General features: G+C 40.2%; 1 protein-coding gene and 1 pseudogene across 11 annotated transcripts in view; one reads left to right on the top strand and one right to left on the bottom strand.

Moving 5' to 3' along the window:
• The window catches only part of LOC105480503 (dedicator of cytokinesis 3), a 647,888-nt gene that overhangs the window by 84,444 nt on the left and 539,719 nt on the right, over positions 1-23,725 (top strand). The window lies entirely within an intron of this gene.
• Positions 22-17,121, bottom strand: LOC105480505 (zinc finger protein 652-like; annotated as a pseudogene).

Genomic DNA, 23,725 nt, shown 5'->3' on the forward strand with positions numbered 1-23,725 from the left:
AAGTTGTCCTTACTCTGGCCTTTATGATTTATGAAATCTTTTGCCACAGATTTCACAGATAAAGGGTTTCTCTCCAGTGTTTGTTTTCATGTGTTCGTGAAAATACTGCTTCATGTTGAAATCTTTGCCACACCACTGGCACATGAACTGTTTGTGCCCAATGTGGATGCTCATGTGGGTGTGTAGCTGGTAATTGTACTGAAACCTTTCATCACATTTCTCACCTCTGAAGGGCTTCTCTCCAGAATGCTGCAGGGAATGCCCCATGAGTGGCATACTACATTTGAATGATTTTCCACAGGTTTCACATGTAAATGGCATGTCTGTCATGTGTGCAACCATGTGTTTTCGCACATGAGCCATGGTATAGATTTTTTTCTCACACATTTCACAGGAAAATTTCTTTTCTGCGTAACCATGGATAATCTTGTTATGTTAATGAAGGATACAGTTTCTTGAACCATTTATTACAGGAAACACACTGAATGTTTTTTTCACAGTCTGTTTGCCGGTGAAGGTATAGCTCGCTTTCCAGGACAAACTTCTTGCGACATTTATCACAAATCCGCATGTGCCTATGAGTAAGGTTCATGTGCTTCTCCAGACACCACCGAGTGTTAAATACCCTGGGGCACATGCTTGTAATCCCAGCACTTTGGGAGGCTGAGGCGAGTGGATCATCTGAGGTCAGGAGTTTGATACCAGCCTGATCAACACGTAGAAACCCCGTCTCTACTGAAAATACAAAATTAGCTGGGTGTGGTGACGCATTCCTGTAAACCCAGCTACTCGGGAGGCTGAGGCAGGAGAATCGTTTGAACCCGGGAGGTGGAGGTTGTGGTGAGCCGAGATCACACCGTTGCACTCCAGCCTGGGCAACAAGAGTAAAACTCTGTCTCAAAAAAACAAAAAACAAAACAAAACAAAAAACCCTGGGGCACTTCTCACAGGTCACACTTAGCTTTCTGAACTGGTGCTTCAGGCTCCTTTGTGGCCCGCTTCTTATGCCTAGGTGACTCTACGCTCTTCCTGCAACCTCTTGTAGTTCTGGGAGTAGGGGAAGTGGTAGCTGCAGCAACAGAGGCTGCTCTCCTCGTTCTCCTTTCTGTAATTCTGACTTTCTCTATTATCTTCTTCTTTTTCTTCTGCTTTTCATTCTCTCCAGTCATTGCTGTTATCTGTGGCCCCTTCCTCACTCTCTTCCTCCTCGCTGTTGAAGAACAGGAGTCTCTTTGGATTGAGAAGAGGTACCCTTTTCCCCTTTAGGTACATTTAATGTTTGATTATTAAGGTTTACCTCCACTATGATCTGCTCCCTTTTGCAAGAGACTTCTTCCTCTTCTTCCTCCTCTTCTGTGTCATCAGAATTCTCCTGGTCTTTCTTAATAGCATGCCTGTCAGACTCTGCTCTTGTCTCCCTGAAGTATGACTGTTCTTTGTTTCATTGAGATGTGGTTTACTCATTGTGGTGTCCACAAATGTAGAATAAGGACTTCCTGATTCCCTGTGTTACACTTTGGTGGATAGGTCAAGTTCCTTGTTGGCACCATGATGAACGCTGGATGGCACTTGCCCATGATGGCTATCTTCTTGTGCCATTCCTGCTATACTCACAGCACAGTTTTCAACCAGCTCCTGATGAGAAATGGCTGTGTACCTTGTTAGTAAATGGTTCCATTTATTAAGCAGTTCAGACTGTAAAGAAAATAGCTTTAAAACAAAGTAATTATTAAGACTAAAATATTTTTCCATCCCAAAGAATCACTCAAATGAAAAAAAGATATTCCTGGAAACTGAATTCTTCCAGTGCTGCAGCACCAAAGCGTAAGTCAAAAAGGTTTGGTATTATGGCAAGAGCAGACCACTAGTGATTTTTCTTCTGAACAGAATTACAAGGGACTTGGAGCATCTCATCTGGGCCGGCCACTTCCACTACCTAGATCAAAGCCTTGGCAGTCTGTCCCTGCAGTGGGGGGACTGTAGCCAGAGTCACAACCTCCAGCCAGTCTGGCCCCTCACTCTGCCCAATGTCTGTCCTCAGGGCTGCTCCTCAGACCCGGCATTGGCTGCTGGCCGCTGTGCTACGTGGCCACCGCTCCCATGTCTCTGGACTTCCTTCTGAGTGTCTGAGGGCAAGGAGGGCGGCAGGGTGGGCAGAGTGCAGGGAGGGAGGCAGGGGAGGGAGTGTGGGTGTGCGGATGTGCGTGCAGGGAGGGAGGTGAGTGGCTGCGAGGGTGTGTGCCCGCCCCGTCCCCTTCCTTTATTGGCCACCCCCCTTTATTATCTTTTCAAAGAACGAGGTTTTTGTTTCATTTATCTTTTGTATTGTTTCTTTTTTGTTGTTTGTTTCAATTTCATTTAGTTCTGCTCTGATCTTTGTTATTTCTTTTCTTGTGCTGGGTTTCAGTTGTTTGTTTTTGTTTCTCTAGTTCCTTGAGGTTTGACCTTAGACTGTCTTCTTATTTCTCTTTCAGACTTTTGATGTAGGTGTTTAACGTTAAGAACTTTTCTCTTATCACCTCTTGCTGCATCCCAGAGGTTTTGATTGATTGTGTCACTGTTATGCAGTTCAAATAACTTTTAATTTCCATCTTAATTTCATTGTTGACCCAATGATCATTCAGCAGCAGATTAGTTTCCATGTATTTTCATGGTTTTGAGGGTTCCTTTTGGAGTTGATTTCCAATTTTATTCCACTGTGATCTGAGAGAGTACTTAATGTAATTTTGATTTTCTTAAATTTATTGAGAGTTGTTTTGTGGCCTATAATATGATCTGTCTTGGAGAATGTTCCATATACTGATGATTAGAATGTATATTCTGCAGTTGTTGGGTAGAATGTTCTGTAAATATCTGTTAAGTTCCTTTGTTCTAGGGTATAGTTTAAGTCCATTGTTTATTTGTGGTCTTTCTGTCTTGACGACTTGTCCAGTACTGTCAGTGGATTATTGAAGTCCCCCACCAATATTGTGTTGCCATCCATCACATTTCTTAGGTCTAGTAGTAACTGTTTTATAAATTTGGAAGCTCCAGTGTTAAGTGCATATATATTTAGGATTCTGATATTTTCCTGTTGGACTAGTTTTTTTATCTTTTTGTTTGTTTGTTTTTTAGATAGTCTCTCTCTTTGTCATCCAGATTGGAATGCAGTGGTGTGACCTTGGTGTCATCGGTGGTGTGACCTGTGCCTTCTGGGTTCAAGCGATTCTTGTGTGTCAGCCTGCTGAGTAGCTGGAACTATAGTTGTGCACCAGCATGCCCGGCTAATTTTTGTATTTTTAGTAGAGATGCGGTTTCACCATGTTGGCCAAACTGATCTGGAACTCCTGGCAACAAGTAATCTGCCCACTTCGGCCTCCCAAAGTGTTGAGATTACAGGCATGAGCCACCATGCTTGGCCTAATCCTTTTATCGTTGTATAATATCTCTCTTTGTGTTTTTTAACTGCTTTTGCTTTTGAAGTTTGTTTTGTCTGATATAAGAATAGCTCCTCCTGCTTGCTTTTGGTGTTCATTTGCATGGAGTATCTTTTTCCACCTTTTTACCTTAAGTTTATGTGAGTCCTTATGTGTTAGGTGAGTCTCTTGAAGACAACAGATACATGGTTGGTGAGTTCTTATCTATTCTGCCATTCTGTGTCTTTAAAGTGGAGCATTTAGGCCATACATTCAATGTTAGTATTGAGATGTGAGGTACTATTCTGTTCATCATTCTGGTTGTTGTCTGAATACCTTGTTTGTTTGTTTTTTCTCATTTGCTATTGTTTTATAGGTCTTTATAGGTCCTGTGAGATTTATCCTTTAAGGAGATTCTATTTTGGTGTATTTTGAGGTTTTGTTTCAATATTTAGAGCTTCTTCTTCTTCTTCTTTTTTTTTTTTTTTAAGCAGTTATTGTAGTGCTGGCTTGGTAGTGGCAGATTCTCTCAGCATTTGTTTGTCTGAAAAAGACTATCTTTCCTTCATTTACGAAGCTCAGTTTTGCTAGATAAAACATTCATGACTGATAATTGTCTTGTTTAAGGAGACTAAAGACAGGACCTCAGTCCCTTTGAGTTTGTAGGGTTTCTGCTGAGAAATCTGCTTTTAATCTGATAAATTTTCCTTTATAGGTTACCTGATACTTTTGCCTCACAGCTCTGAAGATTCTTTCCTTTGTCTTGACTTTAGATAACCTGATGACTGTGTGCCTGGGTGATGATCTTCCGTTCTGACTGGTGTGAGATGGCATCTCATTGTGATTTTGAGTTGCATTTCTCTAATGGTCAATGATACTAAGCTTTTTTGCATATGCTTCTTGGCCACATGAATGTCTTTTTTTGAGAAGCATGTGTTCATGTCCTTTGCCCACTTTTTAATGGATTTTTTTTTGTTCTTGAAAATTTGTTTAAGTTCCTTGTAGATGATATTAGACCTTTTTCAGATGGAGAGATTGCAGAATTTTTCTCCCATTCTGTAGGTTGTTGTTTCTTTCATTATGCAGAAGCTCCTAAATTAATAAGATCCCATTTGCCTTTGTTGTGATTGCTTTTGGTGCCTTTGTCATGAAATCTTTGCCCATTCCTATGTCTAGAATGGTATCGCCTAGGTGATCTATTACAGTTTTGGGGTTTACATTTAAGTGTGAAATCTATCTTTTTTTTTTTTTTTTTTTTTGAGACGGAGTCTTGCTTAGTCACTCAGGATGGAGTGCAGTGGTGCGATCTTGGCTCACTGCAACCTCTGCCTCCCGGGTTCAAGCGATTCTTCTCCCTTAGCCTCCCAAGTAGCAGGGACTACAGGTGTGCGCTACCATGCCTGGCTAATTTTTGCATTTTTAGTTTCACCATGTTGAAATGGGGTTTCACCATGTTGGCCACACTGGTCTGGAACTCCTGACCTCAGGTGATCCACCTGCCTCGGCCTCGAAAGTGCTAGGATTACAGGCGTGAGCCACTGCACCTGGCCAAGTGTTTAATCTATCTTGAGTTGATTTTTGTGTATGGTGTAAGGAAGGGTTCCGGTTTCAATCTTCTGCGTATGGTTAGCCAGTTATGCCAGCACCATTTATTGAATAGGGAGTTGTCTTCAGTGCTTGTTTTTGTCAGGTTTGTTGAAGATCGGATGGTTGTAAGTGTGTGGACTTGTTTCTGGGTGCTCTGTTGTTTTCCACTGGTCTCTGTGTCTGTTTTTGTTCTAGTACCATGTTGTTTTAGTTACTGTGGCCCTGTGGTGTAGTTTGAATTTGGGTAGCATGATGCCTCCAGCTTCGTTCTTTTTGCTTAGGATTGCCTTGGCTATTCGGGATTTTTTTTTTTGTTCCATGTGAATTTTAAAATAGATTTTTCTAGTTCTGTGAAGAATGTCATTGTAGTTTGATAGGAATGGCATTGAATCTGTAAATTGCTTTGGGCAGTATGACCATTTTAATGATATAGATTCTTCTTCTCTGTTAGCATGAAATGTTTTTCCATTTGTTTGTGTCCTCTCTGTTTTTTTTTTTTTTTTTTTTTTTAAAGCAATGTTTTGTAGTTCTTTTTGTAATCATCTTTCACTTCTCTGGTTAGCTATATTTCTAGGTATTTCATTCTTTTTATGGCAGTGAATGAGATTCTGTTCCTGATTTGGCTCTCGAGTTGGCTATTGTTGGTGTATAGGAACTCTAGTGATTTTTGCATGTGGATTTTGTATTCTCAGAGTTTGCTGAAGTTGTTTTTCAGCTTAAGAAGCTTTGGGGCTGACACCGTGGAGTTATGTAGGTATAAGGCATGTCATCTGCAAAGAGGGATAGTTTGACTTCCTCTCTTCCTATTTGAATGCTGCTTCTTTCTTTCTCTTGCCTAATTGTTCTGGAAAGGACTTCCAATACTGTGTTGACTAGGAGTAGTGAGAGAGAGCACCTCTGTCTTGTGCTGGTTTTCCAGGGGACTACTTCCAGCTTTATAGATTCATTATGTCGTTGGCTGTGGGTTTGTCATAGATGTCTGTTATTATTTTACCAAGCTTATTGAGAGTTTTTATCATAAAGGGGTGTTGAATTTTACCAAAAGCCTTTTCTGCATCTGTTGAGATGATCGTGTGGTTTTTGTTTCTAGTTCTGTTTGTGTGATGAATCATGTTTATTGATTTGCATATGTTAGAGCAACCTTGCATTCCAGGGATAAAGCTTAGTTTGATCATGGTGGATAAGCTTTTTGATGTGTTGCTGGATTTGGTTTGCGAATATTTCTTTGAGGATTTTTGCATTGGTGTTCATCAAGGATATTGGCCTGTTCTGTGACAGGTTTTGATATCAGGATGATGCTGGCCTCAAAGAATGAGTCGAGGAGGAATCCCTCCTCCTTAGTTTTTTAGAATTGTTTCAGTAGGAATGGTAATAGCTCTTCTTTGTACATCTGTTAGAATTTGGCTGTGAATTTGTCTGCTCCTTGGCCTCTTTTGGTTGGTTGGAAGTTTATTAAAATTCAGTTTCAGAGCTCATTATTGGTCTGTTCAGATATTCAGTTTCTTCCTGGTTCAGTTTTGGGGAGGGTGTATGTGTCCAGGAATGTAAACATTTCTTCCAGATTTTCTGGTTTATGTGTATAGAGGTGTTCATAATAGTCTCTGATGATTATTTGAATTTTTGTGGGATGAGTGGTAATATCCCCTTTGCTGTTTCTAATTGTGTTTATTTGGATATTCACTCTTTTCTTCTTTATTAGTCTAGCTAGCCATCTATCTATTTTATTTATTTTATTATTTTATTTTATTTTTGAGGCAGAGTTTCGCTCTTGTTGCCTAGGCTGGAGTGCAGTGGCATGATTTCAGCTCACTGCAACCTCTACCTCCTGGCTTCAAGCGATTCTCCTGCCTCAGCCTCCCAAGTAGCTGGGATTACAGGCATGTGCCACCATACCCAGCTAATTTTTGTATTTTTTAGTAGAGACAGGATTTCGCCTTGTTGGTCAAGTTGGTCTTGAACTCCTGATCTCATGTGATCCACCTGTCTCGGCCTCCCAAAGTGCTGGTGTTACAGGCATGAGCCACCTTGCCTGGCCTGTTTTATTAATTTTCTTTTCAAAAATCCAACCCCTGCCTTCATTGATCTTTTGAATGGTTTTTCGTGTTTCCCTCTCCTTCTGTTCACCTCTGATTTTGGTTATTTCTTGTCTTCCACTAGCTTTGGGCTTGGTTTACTCTTGGCTCCCTAGTTCTTTTAGTTTTAATGTTAGATTGAGACAGATATTTATTTTTGGTGTGGGCATTTAGTGCTATATATTTTCCTTTTAACACTGCCTTAGCTGTGTCCCAGAGATTTTGGGTATATTGTATTTTTGTTCTCATTAGTTTCAAAGAACTTGTTGATTTTTGCCTTAATTTCATTATTTACCCAGAAGTCATTTGGGAGCAGTTTATTTAACTTATGTGTAATTATATGGTTTTGAGTGAATTTCTTAGTGTTGATTTTTAATTTGATTGTGCTGTGGTCTGAGAGAGTGGTTGTTATGATTTCACTTTTGCATTTGCTGAGGAGTGTTTTGTGTCCTGAGTATGTGGTCAGTTTTAGACTGTGTGTGATGTGGTAATGAAAAGAATGTATATTTTGTTGCTTTTGGGTGGAGAGTTCTGTAAATGTCTATCAGATCCGTTTGATCCAATGCTGAGTTCAAGTACTAAATACCTTTGTTAATTTTCTGCCTCAATGATCTGTTGAATGCTGTTAGTGGCATGTTGAAGTTTCCCACTATTGTTTTGTGGGAGTCTGTCTTTCTTTGTAGGTCTCTAAGAACTTGCTTTATGAATCTGGGTGCTCCTGTGTTAGGTGCATATATATTTAGGATAGTTAAGTCTTCTTGTTGAATTGAATCCTTTACCATTATGTAATGCCCTTCTTTGTCTTTTTTTGATTTTCATTGGTTTAAAGTCGGTTTTGTCTGAAATTAGGATTGCAACCCCTGCTTTTTTTCTGTTTTCTCTTGCTTGGTAGATTTTTCTCCATCCCTTTATTTCGAGTCTGTGGGTGTTTTTACATGTGACACGGATCTCTCGAAGACAGCATTATTAATGGATCTTGGTTCTTTGTCTAGCTTGCTACTCTGCACCTTTTAATTGGGGCATTTATCCCGTTTACATTCAAGGTTATTATTGATATGCGTAGATTTGATCCTGTTATCATGATTAGCTAGTTATTATGGAGACATGTTAGTGTGGTTGCTTTATAGTGTTACTAGTCTGTGTACTTAAGTTTGTGTTTGTTGTGGCTGGTAATGGTCTTTCCTTTCCATATTTAGTGCTTCCTTCAGGAGCTCTGAAAAGGTGGATCTGAGGGTAACGAATTTCCTTAATGTTTGATTGTCTGAAAAGGATCTTATTTCTTGTTGGCTTATGAAGCTCAGTTTGGCCAGCTATGAAATTCTGGGTTTGAATCTCTTTTTTTAAGAATATGGAATATTGGTCCCCAGTCTCTTCTGGCTTGGGTTTTTCCTGAGAGGTCCACTGTTAGTCTGATGGACTTGCCTTTGTAGATTACCTGATCTAGCTACCTTTAACATTTTTTTCTTTCATTTTGACTTTGCAGAATCTGATGATTGTATTTCCTGGAGATGATCTTGTGAAGTATGTTACTGGGGTTCTCTGCATTTCCTGCATTTAAATGTTGGCCTGTCTAGGTTGGAGGAAGCTCTCATTGTTGATATCCTGAAATATGTTTTTCAAGTTTCAAGTTTCTTACACACTCCCCGTCTCTTTCAGGGACACCAATGAGTTATGGATTTGGTGTCTTTTTTTTAAATTTATTTTTTATTTTTTGAGATGGAGTCTTGCCCTGTTGCCAGGCTGGAGTGCCATGTGGCATGATCTCGGCTCACTGCAACCTTTGCCTCCCGGGTTCAAGTGATTCTCCTGCCTCAGCCTCCTGAGTAGCTGGGACTACAGGTGCGTGCTGCCACCACACCCAGCTAATTTTTGTATTTTTAGTAGAGATGGGGTTTCACCATGTTGGCAAGGATGGCCCTGATCTCTTGACCTCGTGATCTGCCTGCCTTGGCCTTTGGATTTGGTCTCTTTACATAAGCCCATATTTCTTGGAGATTTTGTTCCTTTTCATTCTTTTTCTCTGTTGTTTTCTGACTGTTGTATTTAAGAAACCCAGTCCTCAAGCTCTGAGATTCTTTCCTCACCTTGGTCTGTTCTGCTGTTGATACTTGTGATTGCGTTATCAAATTCTTATAGTGTGTTTTTCAGCTCTGTCAGGTCAGTTACATTCTTTTCTATACTGGCTATTTTGACTTTCAGCTCCTGTATCAGTTTATTGTGATACTTAGCTTCCTTGGGTTGGGTTTCAACATATTCTGTTATCTCAATGATCTTCCTCCCTAACCATGTTCTGAATTATATTTCTGTCATTTTAGCCATCTCAGCCCGTTGGGAACCCTTTCTGGAGAGGTGGTGTGGTTGTTTTTTTTTTTTCAGATGGAGTTTTATTCTTCTTGCCTAGGCTGGGGTGCAATGGTGTGATCTTGGTTCACCACAACCTCTGCCTCACAGGTTCAAGCTATTCTCCTGCATCAGCCTCCCGAGTAGCTGGGATTATAGGCTTGCGTCACCATGCTCAGTTAATTTTGTATTTTTAGTGGAGACGGTATTTCTCCATGTTGGTCAGGCTGGTCTCGAACTCCCGACCTTAGGTGATTCACCTGCCTCGGCCTCCCAAAGTGTTGGGATTACAGGCGTGAGCCAGCATGTCCAGCTAGTGTGGTTGTTTATATGAAAGAAGGCACTCTGACTTTTTGAGTTGTCAGAATTATTGCACTGATTCTTTTTTATCTTTGTGGGCTGATGTTTCTTCAGTCTTTGAAGTTGCTGACCTTTAGAGTTTTTTTTTTTTTTTTTTTTAACTTTTATCCTATTTGATGACCTTGAGGGTTTTGATTGTGTTATAAGGTGAATTCAGCTGGCTGGCTTAGTTTGCAGATTTTAGGGGACTAATGCTCCACTCACAACTTCTGGGCTGTATGCTCTAACTCTGGGTGACTTGTGTTGGATCCTGACTTTGCTCTCTGACTCCTTGAAGTTAGGAATCCACTGTGCTGGTGGGGGTAGGGGCTGAGGTGCTCCTGGACCACAGGTCACTTACACTCCAATTGGAGTGCATTTTGTAGTGTGGTGACAGCAGGATCCATGTTTGTTTACATGTGCTGCCAGCAGCAGCAGTGACAACATGGTGGAGTGCACACTGCTGCAGCAGCGTGTTGGTGAATGCTGAGGTTCTTGCCTTTGTGCAAGCATTCACCACAGCGGAGGAGGCAGTATGACTGGGGGAGGTTGGGGCTTCTGTTGGTGACTGTGCAAATGGGTGTGCTGGTGGTGATGTGAGAATGGAGGTGGGGCGCTGTCAGGTGCAGGCCTGTGTGTTATGGGGTAGTCACTCAGAAAGTGGGAGAGTCTGCTCTTCTCTAGGCCTAGTTTCACTCCTGTGGCAGTGTTGGTGCAAGGGCGGGGCATTGGAAGGGGTGGGTCTGCCTTGCTCTGTGCCCCGCAAGGCTCTGACTGCAGTGGTGGTTCAGCTGTGTCTGGTTGGTCATCTTGTCCTCTCTGTTGTCCCAGACAGCAGATGAGACCCAAGGTGCAGCGCCTTTCCAGCTAAATGTCAGTGCTTCAGAGGCTTCTCTGCTTCTGTGTTCTGGAAGAGCCATTTGTAGTATTTTTGAGGCGCCTCCATACTGTTCTCCATAGTGGTATACTAGTTTACATCTCCAGCACAGTGTATAACAGTTCTGTTTTCTCTGCATCCTTGCCAGCGTTTGTTATTTTTGTCTTTTTGATGATAGCCATTTTAACTGGGGGTGAGATGATACCTCATTGTTGGTTTTATTTGCAATTCTTTGATGATTAATGATGTTGAGCATTTTTTTCATATATTTATTGGCCATTTATATGTCTTTTTTGAGAAATGTTTGTTCAGATTATTTGCCCATTTTCAATTTTAATTGTTTTAGCCTTTAATATCAACATTAATTGTATTTTCAAATCTAAAGACGAATTACAGATAGAGAAATTTATGAAAATTATGGGGCACAGCATTCACAGCATTAGACAAAGAATACAAAACATTGTAACACATATGTCACTCTTCTTGTAATGATGAACAAAGAAAGAATAGCTAATTTTGTATTCTGACCACAGTATAAATAAATGCAAAAATATACGGCAGTTAAGCAATAGCCGTTAGGTAGAAAGTATTGATCATAGGCGGAATGTATTGCATGAGAGGAGGGAAATATATCAAGGAATTTAGTTAACAATGCTGGAAAAACCATGCCAGTCAACCAGATCTTGAGGCAAGAGTCATACTTCACAGAGAAAAAGAGCAAAATGTAGAGAAAAACCAGGTCTCACTATGGAATGGTCTGTAGTCTTTTAACCACAGTGCCATAGAAGGAACTTGACCAAGCACTGCCCATGATCTGCAGAGTTATGTGCATAATACTCAGTTTTCCTGCTGGGGATACCCCAGTTCATGACAATGACAAGAGAATGAGAAAGGCCACCTGCAAATGAAATGAGATCATCCCACCTGCAATAGCAGATATGGTCTTATTAGTGCCATCTCAGGGGTTGTGCCACAGAAAGAACCGTGTCCTGGGGAAGGAGATCAGATATTAGGTCAAGCCTGCATTCTCACAGGAGCTCATTTGCCCATTTTGTAATTGGATTTTTTAAATTTTGCTTTTGAGATGTTTGAATTTCTTGCATATTCTGGTTATTAAGTCTCCTGTCAGATGAGTAGTTTCAGAATATTTTCTCCCATTCTGTAGGTTGTCTTTTCACTTTATTATTTCCTTTTCTCTGCAGAGCTTTTTCATTTTATGTAATCCAGTTTGTTTATTTTTGCTTGTGTTGCTTATGTCGCTTTGAGGTCTTATTCATAAAATCTTTGTGTAGACCAATGTCCTGAAGCATTTTTCCTGTTTACTTATAGTAGTTTTATAGTTTTGGGTTTTACATTTAGGTTTTTGATTTACTTCAGTTGACTTTTGTATAGGGTGAGAGGTGGAAATCTAGTTTCATTGTTCTCCACGTGAATATCCAGTTTTCTCAGCATAGTTTATTGAAAAAACGGTCCCTTTGCCAATGAGTGTTCTTGGTACTTTTATCAAAAACAAATTGGCTGTAGATATGTGCATTAATTTCTGGGTTCTCTATACTGTTTTACTGGTCTGTGTGTCTGTTTTTATGCCAGTATCATGCTGTTTTGGTTACTATTGCTTTGTAGTATGTTTTGAGGTGTAGTAGTATGATGCCTTTAGCTTTGCTCTTTTTGCCCAAGATTGCTTTGACTGTTTGGGATCTATTCTGGTTCCATGCCGATTTTAGGATTTTCCCCCTTATTTCTGTTAAGAATGTCATTGGTATTTTGTTAGGGATTGTGTTGAATCTGTAGATTGCTTAGGGTAGTATAGCCATTTCAACAATATTTATTCTGCTGATTCATAAACTTGGCCTTTCTTTCCATTTCTTTTTGTCCTCTTCGATTTCTTTTATCAGTGTTTTGTAGTTTGCCTTGTAGAGATCTTTCACTTCCTTGGTTAGATTTATTCTTAAGTATTTTTTTTTTTTTGTAGCAATTGTAAATAGGATTGCCTTCTTCATTTTTTGGTTCTTTCATTGTTCCTGTATAGAAGTGCTACCGATTTTTGTTCATTGATTTTGTATAATGCAAGTTTACTGAATTAGTTTATCAGTTTAAAGAGATTTTTGGTAGAGTCTTTAGGTTTTTGTATATATAAGATCATGTCATCTGCAAACTGGGACAGTTTGGCTTTCTGCTTCCCAGTTTTGATGCCTCTTACTTATTTTTCTTGCCTGATTGCTCTGGCTAGGACATCTAGTGCTATGTTGAATAATAGTGGACATCCTTGTCTTGTTCCAGTTCTTAGAGGAAAATCTTTCAGTTTTTCTCCCATTCCAGAAGATGCTAGCTGTGGGTTTGTTATATATGGCCTTTGTATATTGAGATGCTTTCCTTCTACACATAATTTATTAAGTGTTTTCATCATGAAGGGATGTTGAATTTCATTAAGAGCTTTCTCTGAGTCGACTGAGATGTTACGGTTTTTGTCCTTCATTCTATTGATGTGATGTATGATGTTTATTTCTTTGCATGTGTTGAATTATTCTTATATTCCTGGGATTAATCCCACTTGGTTATGGTTATCTTTTTGATATGCTGTTGGCCTTGGTTTGCTAGTATTTTGTCGAGGATTTTTGTGTCTGTGTTCATCAGGGATATTGGCATGTAATTTTCTTTTTTGGTTGTGTCTTTATGTGGTTTTGCTATCAAGGTAATGCTGGGCTTGTAGAATGAATTAGTGAGAATTCCCTGCTTCAACATTTTGAAATAGTTTGAGAAGACTTGGGATTAATTCTTCTTTAAAAGAATGATAGAATTCTTTGGTGAAGCCATTGTTTTTGGACTTTTCTTTGTTGAAAGGCTTTTTATTACTGAATTGATCTCATTACTTGTTATTGGTCTGTTCAGATTTTGTTTCTTCTTAGTTTACTCTTGGTATGTTGTAGGTGTCCAGGAATTTTTCTGTTCTAGGTTTTTAAATTTATTGACATATTTCATAGTAATCACCAATGAGCCTTTGTATTTCCATGGGTCGTGTTGTGCTGTCTCCTTTTTCACTTCTGATTTTATTTATTTGGATCGTTTCTCTTTTTTCTTAGTCTAGCTGATGATTTACCAATTTTATTTATTTTCAAAAAACCAACTTTTAGTTTTGTTGATCTTTTGTTTTTAGTCTCAATTTTGTTTTCTGTTCTGGTCATTATTTCTTTACTTCTGCTAACTTTTTGTTTTGGTTTGTTCGTGCTTTTCTAGTTCCTTGAGGTGCACCATTAGGTTATATGAAATCTTTCTAGTTTTTTTGATTTCAGCATTTATTTCCCTAAAGTGTCCTCTAAATACGGCTTTTGCTGTGTTCCCTAGGTTTTGGGATCTTAAGATTCTATTTTCATTTCAAGGAATTTTGAAATTCATTCTTAATTTCTTCTTCTAGCCATTGGTCATTCAGGAGCATGTTGTTTAGTTTCCATGCATTTATATAGTTTCAGATGTTTCTCTTCCTATTGATATCTAGTTTTATTCCATTTTGGTCTGAGAAGATACTTGATATGATTTTGATCTTGTTATAAATAAAGTTTTGGTGTCGTAAAAGAAATAGCACTCGAATATAAAATTTTCTTTTTTTTTCTTCTCAGTAAGGCAATTTACTTCTATAGAAGGGTGCACCCTCACAGATGGAGCAATGGTGAGCACACACCAGGACAAGGGAGGGGAAGGGGTTCTTATTCCTGACACCTGTGGCCCCTGCTGCTGTGTCATTCCCCCTGTTGACTAGGGTTAGGCCACACAGGCTAAACTAATTCTGATAGGCTAATTTAAAGAGAGTGACGTGGTGAGTGGTTTGGTGGGAAAAATGGTTATGGCAGAGCAGGTAATCGGAATGAGTCAGGGTGGAGCAGGTTATTGGAATGAGTCAGGGTGGAGCAGGTGATTGAAAAAAGTTGCTTTATGAGGAAGTTAAGTTTAAAAGTAGAAGGCAAAGAATTGAACATATGGACATACTGATTCTTTGAAGAGAAATTTAGAACTAATATCTAACAATCTTAATTTTTTTTTTGAGACTTGTTTTGTGTCCTAACATATGATTAATCCTGGAGAATGTTCGGTGTGCTGATGAGGAGAATGTGTATTCTATAGCTGTTGGGTGAAATGTTCTATAAATATCTGTTATGTCCATTTGGTCTGTGGTGCAGTTTAAATCTGATGTCCCATTGTTGGTTTTCTGTCAGGATGATCTGTCCATTGCTGAGAGTGGGTGTTGAAGTCCACAACTATTATTGTGTTTGGATCTATCTCTTCATTTGGGTCTAATAATATTTGTTTTATATGTCTGGGTGCTCTGATGTTGGGTGCATATATATTTATAATTGTTACATTCTCTTGCTAAATAGATTGCTTTATTACTATGTCACCTTGTCTCTTTTTACAGCTTTTAACTTCAGGTCTTTTTTTGTCCAATATAAGTACAAGTATTCTTGCTAACTTCTGGGTTTTTTTTGCATGGAATATCTTTTTTATTCCTTCAGTTACAGTCTATGGTGAGGTGAGTTACTCGTAGGCAGTATATAATAGGGTCTTTATTTTTTATCCATTCAGCCTATCTGTATCTTCTAAATGTATATTTAATCCACTTGTATTCCAGATTATTATTGATAGGGGAGGATTTACTCCTGTTATTTTACTGTTTTCTGATTGTTTTGTGTATCCTTTGTTTCTTACTTCCTCTCATTATTTTTACAGTTGAGTGGTGTTTCACCGTGATAAGGTTTTCTTTTTCTCTCGTTTGTGTATGAGTCCTACCAATGAGTTTTATTGTTTCGTATGTTTTATTGATGGTGGTTATCATCTTTTTACTTCCAGATGTAAGACTCTCTTGAGTATTTCTTGCAAGATCAGTTTAGTGGTGATGAATTTTCTTAGTTTTTCTTGTCTGTGAAAGATTTTATTTATTCTTCTTTTTTTTTTTTTTTTTGAGACGGAGTCTCGCTCTGTCACCCAGGCTGGAGTGCAGTGGCCGGATCTCAGCTCACTGCAAGCTCCGCCTCCCGGGTTCACGCCATTCTCCTGCCTCAGCCTCCCGAGTAGCTGGGACTACAGGCGCCTGCCACCTCGCCCGGCTAAGTTTTTTTGTATTTTTAGTAGAGACGGGGTTTCACTGTGTTAGCCAGGATGGTCTCGATCTCCTGACCTCGTGATCCGCACGTCTCGGCCTCCCAAAGTGCTGGGATTACAGGCTTGAGCCACCGCGCCCGGCCTATTCTTCATTTTTAATGTCTAGGTTTGCTGGGTGTAATATTCCTCATTGTCATTTTTAATTTTAATTTTTTCTTTCAGTACTTCGAATATATCATCCCACTCTCCCTTGGCCTGTAAGTTTTCTCCTGAGAAATTTACTGTTAGTCTAGTGGGGTCTCCTTTATATGTGACTTGACACTTTTCTCTTGCTGCTTTTAAAATTATTTCTTTGTCTTTGACTTTTGACAGTTAGATATATATGTCCCTCAGTGAGGACCTGTTTGGGTTGAATCTGTTGGAGTTCTTTGAGCTTCCTGATTCTGGATGTCCATATCTCTCCCAATACTCAGGGGAATTTTCTTCTATTTCATTAAACATGTTTTCCCCACCTTTTCCTTCTCTTCTCCTTCTGGAATATCTATAATACTTTATTCACATGATGGTGTTCCATAAATCCTGCAGGCTTTCTTCATTTTTATAATTTAGTTTTTGTCTGCCTATGTTATTTCAAAAGACCTGTCTTGAAGTTCAGAAATTCTTTCTTCTGCTTAGTCTAGTCTGTTCTAGAAGCTCTTGATTTTATTTTTTGTTTTAGTAATTGAATTCTTCAACTGTAAGATTTTTTGTTTGGTTTATCTTTTCTCAAATTTCTTATTCAAATCATGAGCTGATTTCCCCAATTTTGTGGAATCATCTGTCTTCTCTTGTATGGCACTGAGTTTCCTTAAGATTAACATTTAATTCTTTTTCTGGCATTTCATGTATTTTCTTATATCTGATAATTTGTTTTTCTTCGTAAGTGACATGTTTTCTTGCTTTTTCTTGGTTGATATGTCCCTATATTGATTTGTATCCATCTAGCAGAAAAGTCGCCTCTTCCAATTTTATGGAGTAGGTTTCTTAGGGAAATTCTAATTTGAATGAGTCTTGGGGCATTGGTTTGGTGGGGTGTATTGACCTAGTTTCCATGTAGTTTTTTCAGCTGTAACCCATAGTAGTGGAATTTGCATGTTTCTGAGTGGCCTAGGCTGAGAGAGTTTGTGGTGATAATGGTACAGGTTTTCCAGGGATGGGCTTGCTGGGGCTGTTTCTCTGGGTGGGGCATGTGTATGTACACAGTAGATCAGCCAACTTGGGGTGCGGTCAGCTGGGGTTGGGGCCATGAGCCATTCCTCTGGTTTTGAACATAGGTATACAGTTGCTTGGCTGGTTGGTGGACATGCCTTCCCAGAATGTCTTGGGCTGTTTCTCCGGCCCAGGATGCAGGCAAGCAGCTGCTTAGCTGGCCGGGGGACATGTCTGCCAGGGTCTGCCTGCAGGGCCTTTTCTCAGGTGCTAGATGTGGACACAAGACTTTCTGACTGACCTGTGGGATTGTCTATCAGGCGCAGCCCACAGGGCTGTTTCTTTGGCTTAGGACACAAGGCTACTCATCTGATCTGGATTTTGCCCACCATGGACAGCCCGTGGAGCTATTTCTTTGGCCTTGTATGTGGGTGAGTGGCTGCTCAGCTTTCCTGGGTGCATGTCTGCTGGAGGTGGTTCACTGGGTTTCTCTGGCTCATGATGTGGATGTGCACCTGCTTGACTGGCCTGGGTCTGTGTCTGCCATTGGCAACCTGTAGGGCTGTTTCTGAGGCCTGGTATGTGCAAGGCTGCTTGCCTCGCTTGGGGGAATACGTCAGGGGCTGGGGGGCAGACTTAGGGCTGTTTCTCAAGCCTGTGACGTGGCTGCAGCTGCTCAGCTGGCCTGGGGGTGCTTCTGCAGAGGGTGGCCCACAGGGCTGTTTCATAGGCCTGAGATGCAGACACAGGATTGCTTAGTTGGCCTGGGAGCATGCCTGCTAGAGGTGGCCCACAGGCCTGTTTCTTGAGGCTGGGATGTGGGTACACAACTGCTCAGCAGGCCTGGGGGTATGTCTGCCAGGGGTGGCTTATGAGGCTGTTTCTCAGGTCTGGGATGCAGGTGTAAAGCTGCTCAGCCAGCTCAGGGGTGTGCTTACTGGGTGTGGCTTGCAGGGCTATTTTTCAGATCCAAGACTTGAACTCTTTGCTGCTTGGCTGGCCTGGGGGCACGCCTGTGAGGGTGGCCTGTGGGACTTCTCTCAAGCCCTTATTGGGAGCATAGGACCTTTGGGTAGGCCAGGGGCATGTCTGTGGTGGGTGGGAGTGCTGCAGGCTTGTAGCCAGGCCACTGGCCCCAGGGAATATTGGCTTCTTGTAGGCTCAGGGACCTCTTCTGCTTGGGGGAGGGTGGGCAAGGACGTGGCTGGCTCTCAAGGTCATGTTCACCCTGGGTGGGAATGGCAGACTTTCTTCTGGCTGGAAGTGTAGCAGCAGGCATTGGTTTCCCTGCCGTGCAGGACCAGAGTCACAGGCAATCCTGAGCCCAAGCTTTGTGCATCTGGGGTTGTGGCATTTAGCCATCTGTGGGTGCTTGGTATAATGAAGATGGAGCCCCAGTGTTGGAGAGGTACAGTGCCTACTGTACCCCAGAGGAGGGAGCATTCCAGAGGTGGCTCTAGTCTCAAGATGGTGTCTTGCTACAACAGCTTGGCTCACAAGGGGTGGGTTAGCACACATTGTGTTCCCAATCTGGAGCAGTGTAGTTGCATGAATTTCTGGCAGCTTTCCAAACTGGGCTCAGGGCGTGTAAGGACTGTAGGCCTTTGCAGTGGTGGTAGGGGATGGTGAGGATCTTCTGCTTACTTTTCCCTTACAATGGGAAGTCCCTCCTGTCTTTGGGCTGGTTTGGCGAGACGGTGCTGCAGAGGTCAGATGCCTTTACACTGCCTTCTTGTCACCACAGATGCATCTCCACTCCCCTGTGGCATTCCGCTTTTCTTTCTTCAACACTTCAGTCAAATCTTAGCTATTTATCTTTTTACCTTTGTTCGTTCTTGTGGAGGAGATAAGCACCAGGTGTTTCTAGTCGGCCATCTTGCTCTGCCAAGCTCTTTTTTTTTTTTTGAGACAGGATCTTAGTTCTGTCACCCAGGCCGGAGAGCAGTGGTACGATTATAGCTAACTGCAACTTTGAACTCCTGGGCTCAATCTTTTAACAACCAGCTATCCCAGGAACTAACAGAGTGAGAACTCACTCACCTTCCCCCTCCTGAAGGGCATTAGTCTCTTCATGAGAGATCCGCCCTCATGACCCAGACACCTCCCATTATGACCCACCTCTGACATCGGGGATCAAATTTCAACATGATGTCTGGGAGTACAAACATTCAAACTACAGCACCTGCGATCACCACAGCTGTTGAACATAGTATTATAAGTACTAGCTAGTACATACAGTAAGGTAAGAAACATACAGAATGGAAAGGAAAAGTTGAAATAATCATATATATTTGATATGATTTTATGTGAAAAAGTGCAATAGAATCTGTAGAAAATACTGAGAATAACTAAGGGAATTCGATGGCTACAATGTCAGTATTGTATTGATTGATTGATAGATGCAAAGTCTTGCTCTGTTGCCCAGGCTGGAGTGGAGTGACACAGTCACAGCTTACTGTAGCCTTGGCCTTCCCATGTTCAAGCAGTCCTTTCACCCCAGCCTCCTGAGTAGCTGGGACTACAGGTGTGCACCACCATGCCTAGCTAATTTTTAATTATTTTTATAGAGTCAGGATTTCGCCATGTTGCCCAGGCTGGTCTCAAGCAGTCCTCCCACCCCAACCTCCCAAAGTGCTGGGATTACAGGCATGAGCCACTGCACTTAGTCAAAACGTCAGTATTTTAAAAGCACATTGTTTTTCTCTATGTTTGCAAAGAAGAATTACAAAATGAATAAAACAATGCTATTTATAGTAGTATCAAAAGTATCAAATGCTAAGGAATGAAATAAAAAATATAAGACATTCATGTTGAAAACTACAAAAATATTGAAAAAATTAAAATCTAAACAAATGGAAAGATTTACTATGTTTACAAATTGAAAGACTATCATAAAGATGCCAGTTCTCCCCAAGTTAATCTAATGATTTAATGCAATCCTGATAAAAATCCAGCAGGCCTTTTTTGGGTGTGGAAATTGAACAGCTAATTATGACATTCATATGAAAATGCAAAAGGTTACAAAGAACATGATAATCTTGAAGATTATCTCAACTAGAGGACTTATGCTGCCAGATATCAAGATTTATTATAAATTAAGACTGTGATTTGGGGTGAAAGACAGACTACTGAAACAGAATAGAGGAGCCAGAAATAGACCCTGGAGCCACACCTGTGGGCTAACTCTGGCTCACTGATGTCTTTCCAAAAGTTGCTCTGCCAATCAGCAGGTTGTTACTAGAAACTAGCTCCAACCCAAGTGCCCTGGGAAGTTGTGCCATCACCAGCAGGCTGCATGTTCTTGTGGAAGCCATTCTCTTTCCCACAGATTCTGGATCTTAGCCTTGAAGGGAAAGGGGTTCTTTTAAGTTCTCAGTTTCTTGCTTGTCCACTCCGTGGACATATATCATCCACTAGTGCAGTGGAGAAATGATGCCCTTTACAATAAGTGATGCTATGCCAATTGAAATTGAAAATGATTACCTATCCAATAAATGATACTGGACCAATACTGAAAGCAATGAATATTGATTCCTGCCTCGCAGAATATACTCCAAACTCAATTCCAAGTAGATGGTAGATCTGAATGTGAAATGTAAAAATAATTCACCTTGAAGAAAGCATAGGAAACTGTTCTTCTTGACATTGGTGTATACAAGATTTTTTATAAAGATACAAAAAGCACTAACCATAAAGGAAAAGATGGGTAAGTTATACTTTATTAGAATGAAAATTTTCTTGTTCAGAAGATCATTAAGTAGAGGGAAAAGGAAGTCAGAATGAGTTATTTTACAAAAGGCTTGTACTCAGAGCATATAAAGAATGGCTAGAAGTCAAAAATTAAAAGATAATCTAATAGAAGAGCAGGCAAAAGGCTTGAGTAGACTCCTGAAAAAACACATATCCTGGTGGCTCAAAAACATATGGAGGGTGCTTAATCTCAGTCATCAGGGAAATGCATATTAAAACTATAGTGAGCTACCACCAGATGGCCACTTTATCGACTAAGAATTAAACCACTATACCAAGTGCTAGTGAGAATGTTGATTGGTTGTTACTCCCAGACATTACTGATGGTGGGGAAAATGTTATTAGCACTTTGGAAAACTCCTTGGCAGTATATACTAAAGCTGAATATATACATACCTTATAATTTAACAATTCTACTCATAAATATGAACCCAACAGCAAAATACCTATGAAATGTTAGTATCAGCTTTGTTCATAATAGCCTCAAACTGGAAAAAGTGAAAATGTTCATCAGCAGCAGAATGGGCAAATATGTGGTATATTCATACAACTGAATGTGATATAGAAAGGAAAATGAGTTATTTCTACATACAATACGATGACCCATCACAGACATATTATTGAAAAAAGAAGCCAGATATGATAATTAGTGTTATTATGATTTTGTATACAAAAAGGACAGAATCAGGCAAAACTGAATCAGGTGATATTTTTCAGATTAGTGGTTATTGACTGGGAGCAGTAACTTGTGCCTGTAATCTCAGCACTTTGGGAGGTTGAGGCAGGAGAATCACTTGAGGCCAGGAATTTGAGAACAACCTGGGTAACATAGCGAGATCTTGTCTCTACAAAAAATTTAAAAATTAGCATGGTGGTGTGTGCCTGTAGTCTTAGCTACTCAGGTGGGTAAGGTGGGAGGATTGCTTGAGCCCAGGAGTTCCAGGCTGCAGTGAGCTATGACTGTGCCATTACACTTTAGCATGGGTGACAGAGTGAGAACCTGTCTCAAAAAAACCTTTTTAAGGGTGTGTACATTGTGTTGATGACTGGAGGAGGTACTGGTGGCTTTTAGGATACTGCTACTGTTTTATTTATCTAAGTGGTGGGCAGACAGGTATGTATACTCTTTAAAAATTTATTTAGCTAGTGGGGTGCAGTGGCTCATGCCTGTAATCCTAGCACTTTGGGAGGCCGAGGTGGGTGGATCGCTTGAGGTTAGGAGTTTGAGATCAGCCTGGCCAACATGGTGAAACTCTGTCTCTACTAAAAACACAAAAATTAGTTGGGTGTTGTGGTGGCCACCTGTAATCCTAGCTAGTTGGGAGGCTGGGGCAGGAGAATCACTTAAAACCTGGGTTGCAGTGAGCCGGTATTGCACCACTGCACTCCAGACTGGGCAACAGAGCAAGACTCTGTCTCAAAAAACTGTTTTTTTATTTAGCTGTACACTAATGATTTTCACACTTACGGATGTTACATATTAATAAAACGTTTATTTTAAAAAGTAAAACAACTTTGTAAAAAAGTTGATAAAAGTATAAAACTAAACAATATGGAAAAATCTGAAAAATATATTAAACAAAAGAACACAAATAAAAGTTTACATTCTGTATTGATTCCATTTATATGAAGTTCAAGAATAAGCAACACTACAAATCTATGGTGATAGAAACCAGAACAGTAGTTGCTTCTTGGAAAGGGTTGACTAGAAAGAAGTATGAGGAAACTTTCAGGGTGATTAAAAAGTTCTGTATCTGGATGAAATGTGGGTTATTACATTTGTCAAAGCTCATTGTACTGTATGTTCATGATCTGTATTTTTTACTATATGTAAATTATGCATCAATGAACTGGATTAAAGGTTTAAAAATAAAAAATCAAGTCACAGATAAAAACATTTTTGCAGTGATACAACAAAAATAAGCAATCAGAATATAAAAGATGTCTTATAAACCAATAAGAATAAATAATAGGTGAGTACCAGATATGGTGGCTCATGCTTGTAATCATCAGTGGAGGCTGAGGTGGGAGGATCATTTGAGGCCAGGAGTTCAAGACCAGCCTAATCAACGAGTGAAAGACCCTGTCTCTACGAAAAAAGAGAAGAGAGAAAAGAAAAAATTAGGTGGGTGTGGTGGTGCATGCCTGTAGTTCTGGCTACTCAGAAGGCAGCCTGTGTGACAGAAGGAGATCCTGTTAGGAAGGAAAGAAGGAAGGGAAGGAGGGAGCGAGAGAAGAAAAGAAAAGAAAGAAAGAAAAAGAGTTATTCACAGAATAGCAAGTTAAAATCAGAATGATGAATGGTTTTATACATATCAGTTTGAGAAAACTGAAATGTCTCACATATTCAGATATTGGCACAGATATGTTACCATTGGAATGCTTATATGCTGGTTGTATCTTGTGAAATTAAATGTGCATGTCCTATGACCTAGCCATTTAATTCTTAAGTACATACCTTAGATAAATGTTTTTCAAGCTATCTTTATCAAATCATTAGGGGATTATTATGGTTATATTTAGTGGCTCACTTTTCTGTATGAATAAAAAAGAATAGAATAATATCTAAATATATTGCTATAACAATTATCCTATCAAGAGAGAGAAATCACTAATTTGAATAGAGAATATTTAATATAAATAATTGTTAACTAGTAAAAAGTGGTTAACTGCTAAAAGGGCTAAAGGAAGACTCAAAGGAATAGCAAATGCAGAAATCAGCTACTGCCTGTAGGGCTGAGAGGGAGTGGAGAAGCAAGAAACTAAGAACTTAACCCATATCTTTCTAGCCTAAGATTCAGAATTTATGGGAAAGAGCATGGATTCCATAGGAATGTGTAGCCTGCTGGTGGCGGTGAAACTTGCCAGAGGGCATGCGTTGGAGCTGGTCTATAGGAGCAACCTGGATGGTAGATAAACTTGTGGAAAGGCATGAATGAGCCAGAGCAGATTCATAGGTGTGGCTCTCCAGGTGGTAGAGAAACTTGCCAGAGAATAAGGGCCATAGCTAGTGTGTGCAGGTGGCTAAGATAAGCACTGCTGGGCCTCCAGTGTTACAAGTCCCCTGGGTAGAGTGCTTACAGTAA

This window comes from Macaca nemestrina, chromosome 2 (genome assembly GCF_043159975.1).
Source record: "Macaca nemestrina isolate mMacNem1 chromosome 2, mMacNem.hap1, whole genome shotgun sequence".
Classification (NCBI taxonomy): Eukaryota; Metazoa; Chordata; class Mammalia; order Primates; family Cercopithecidae; genus Macaca; species Macaca nemestrina.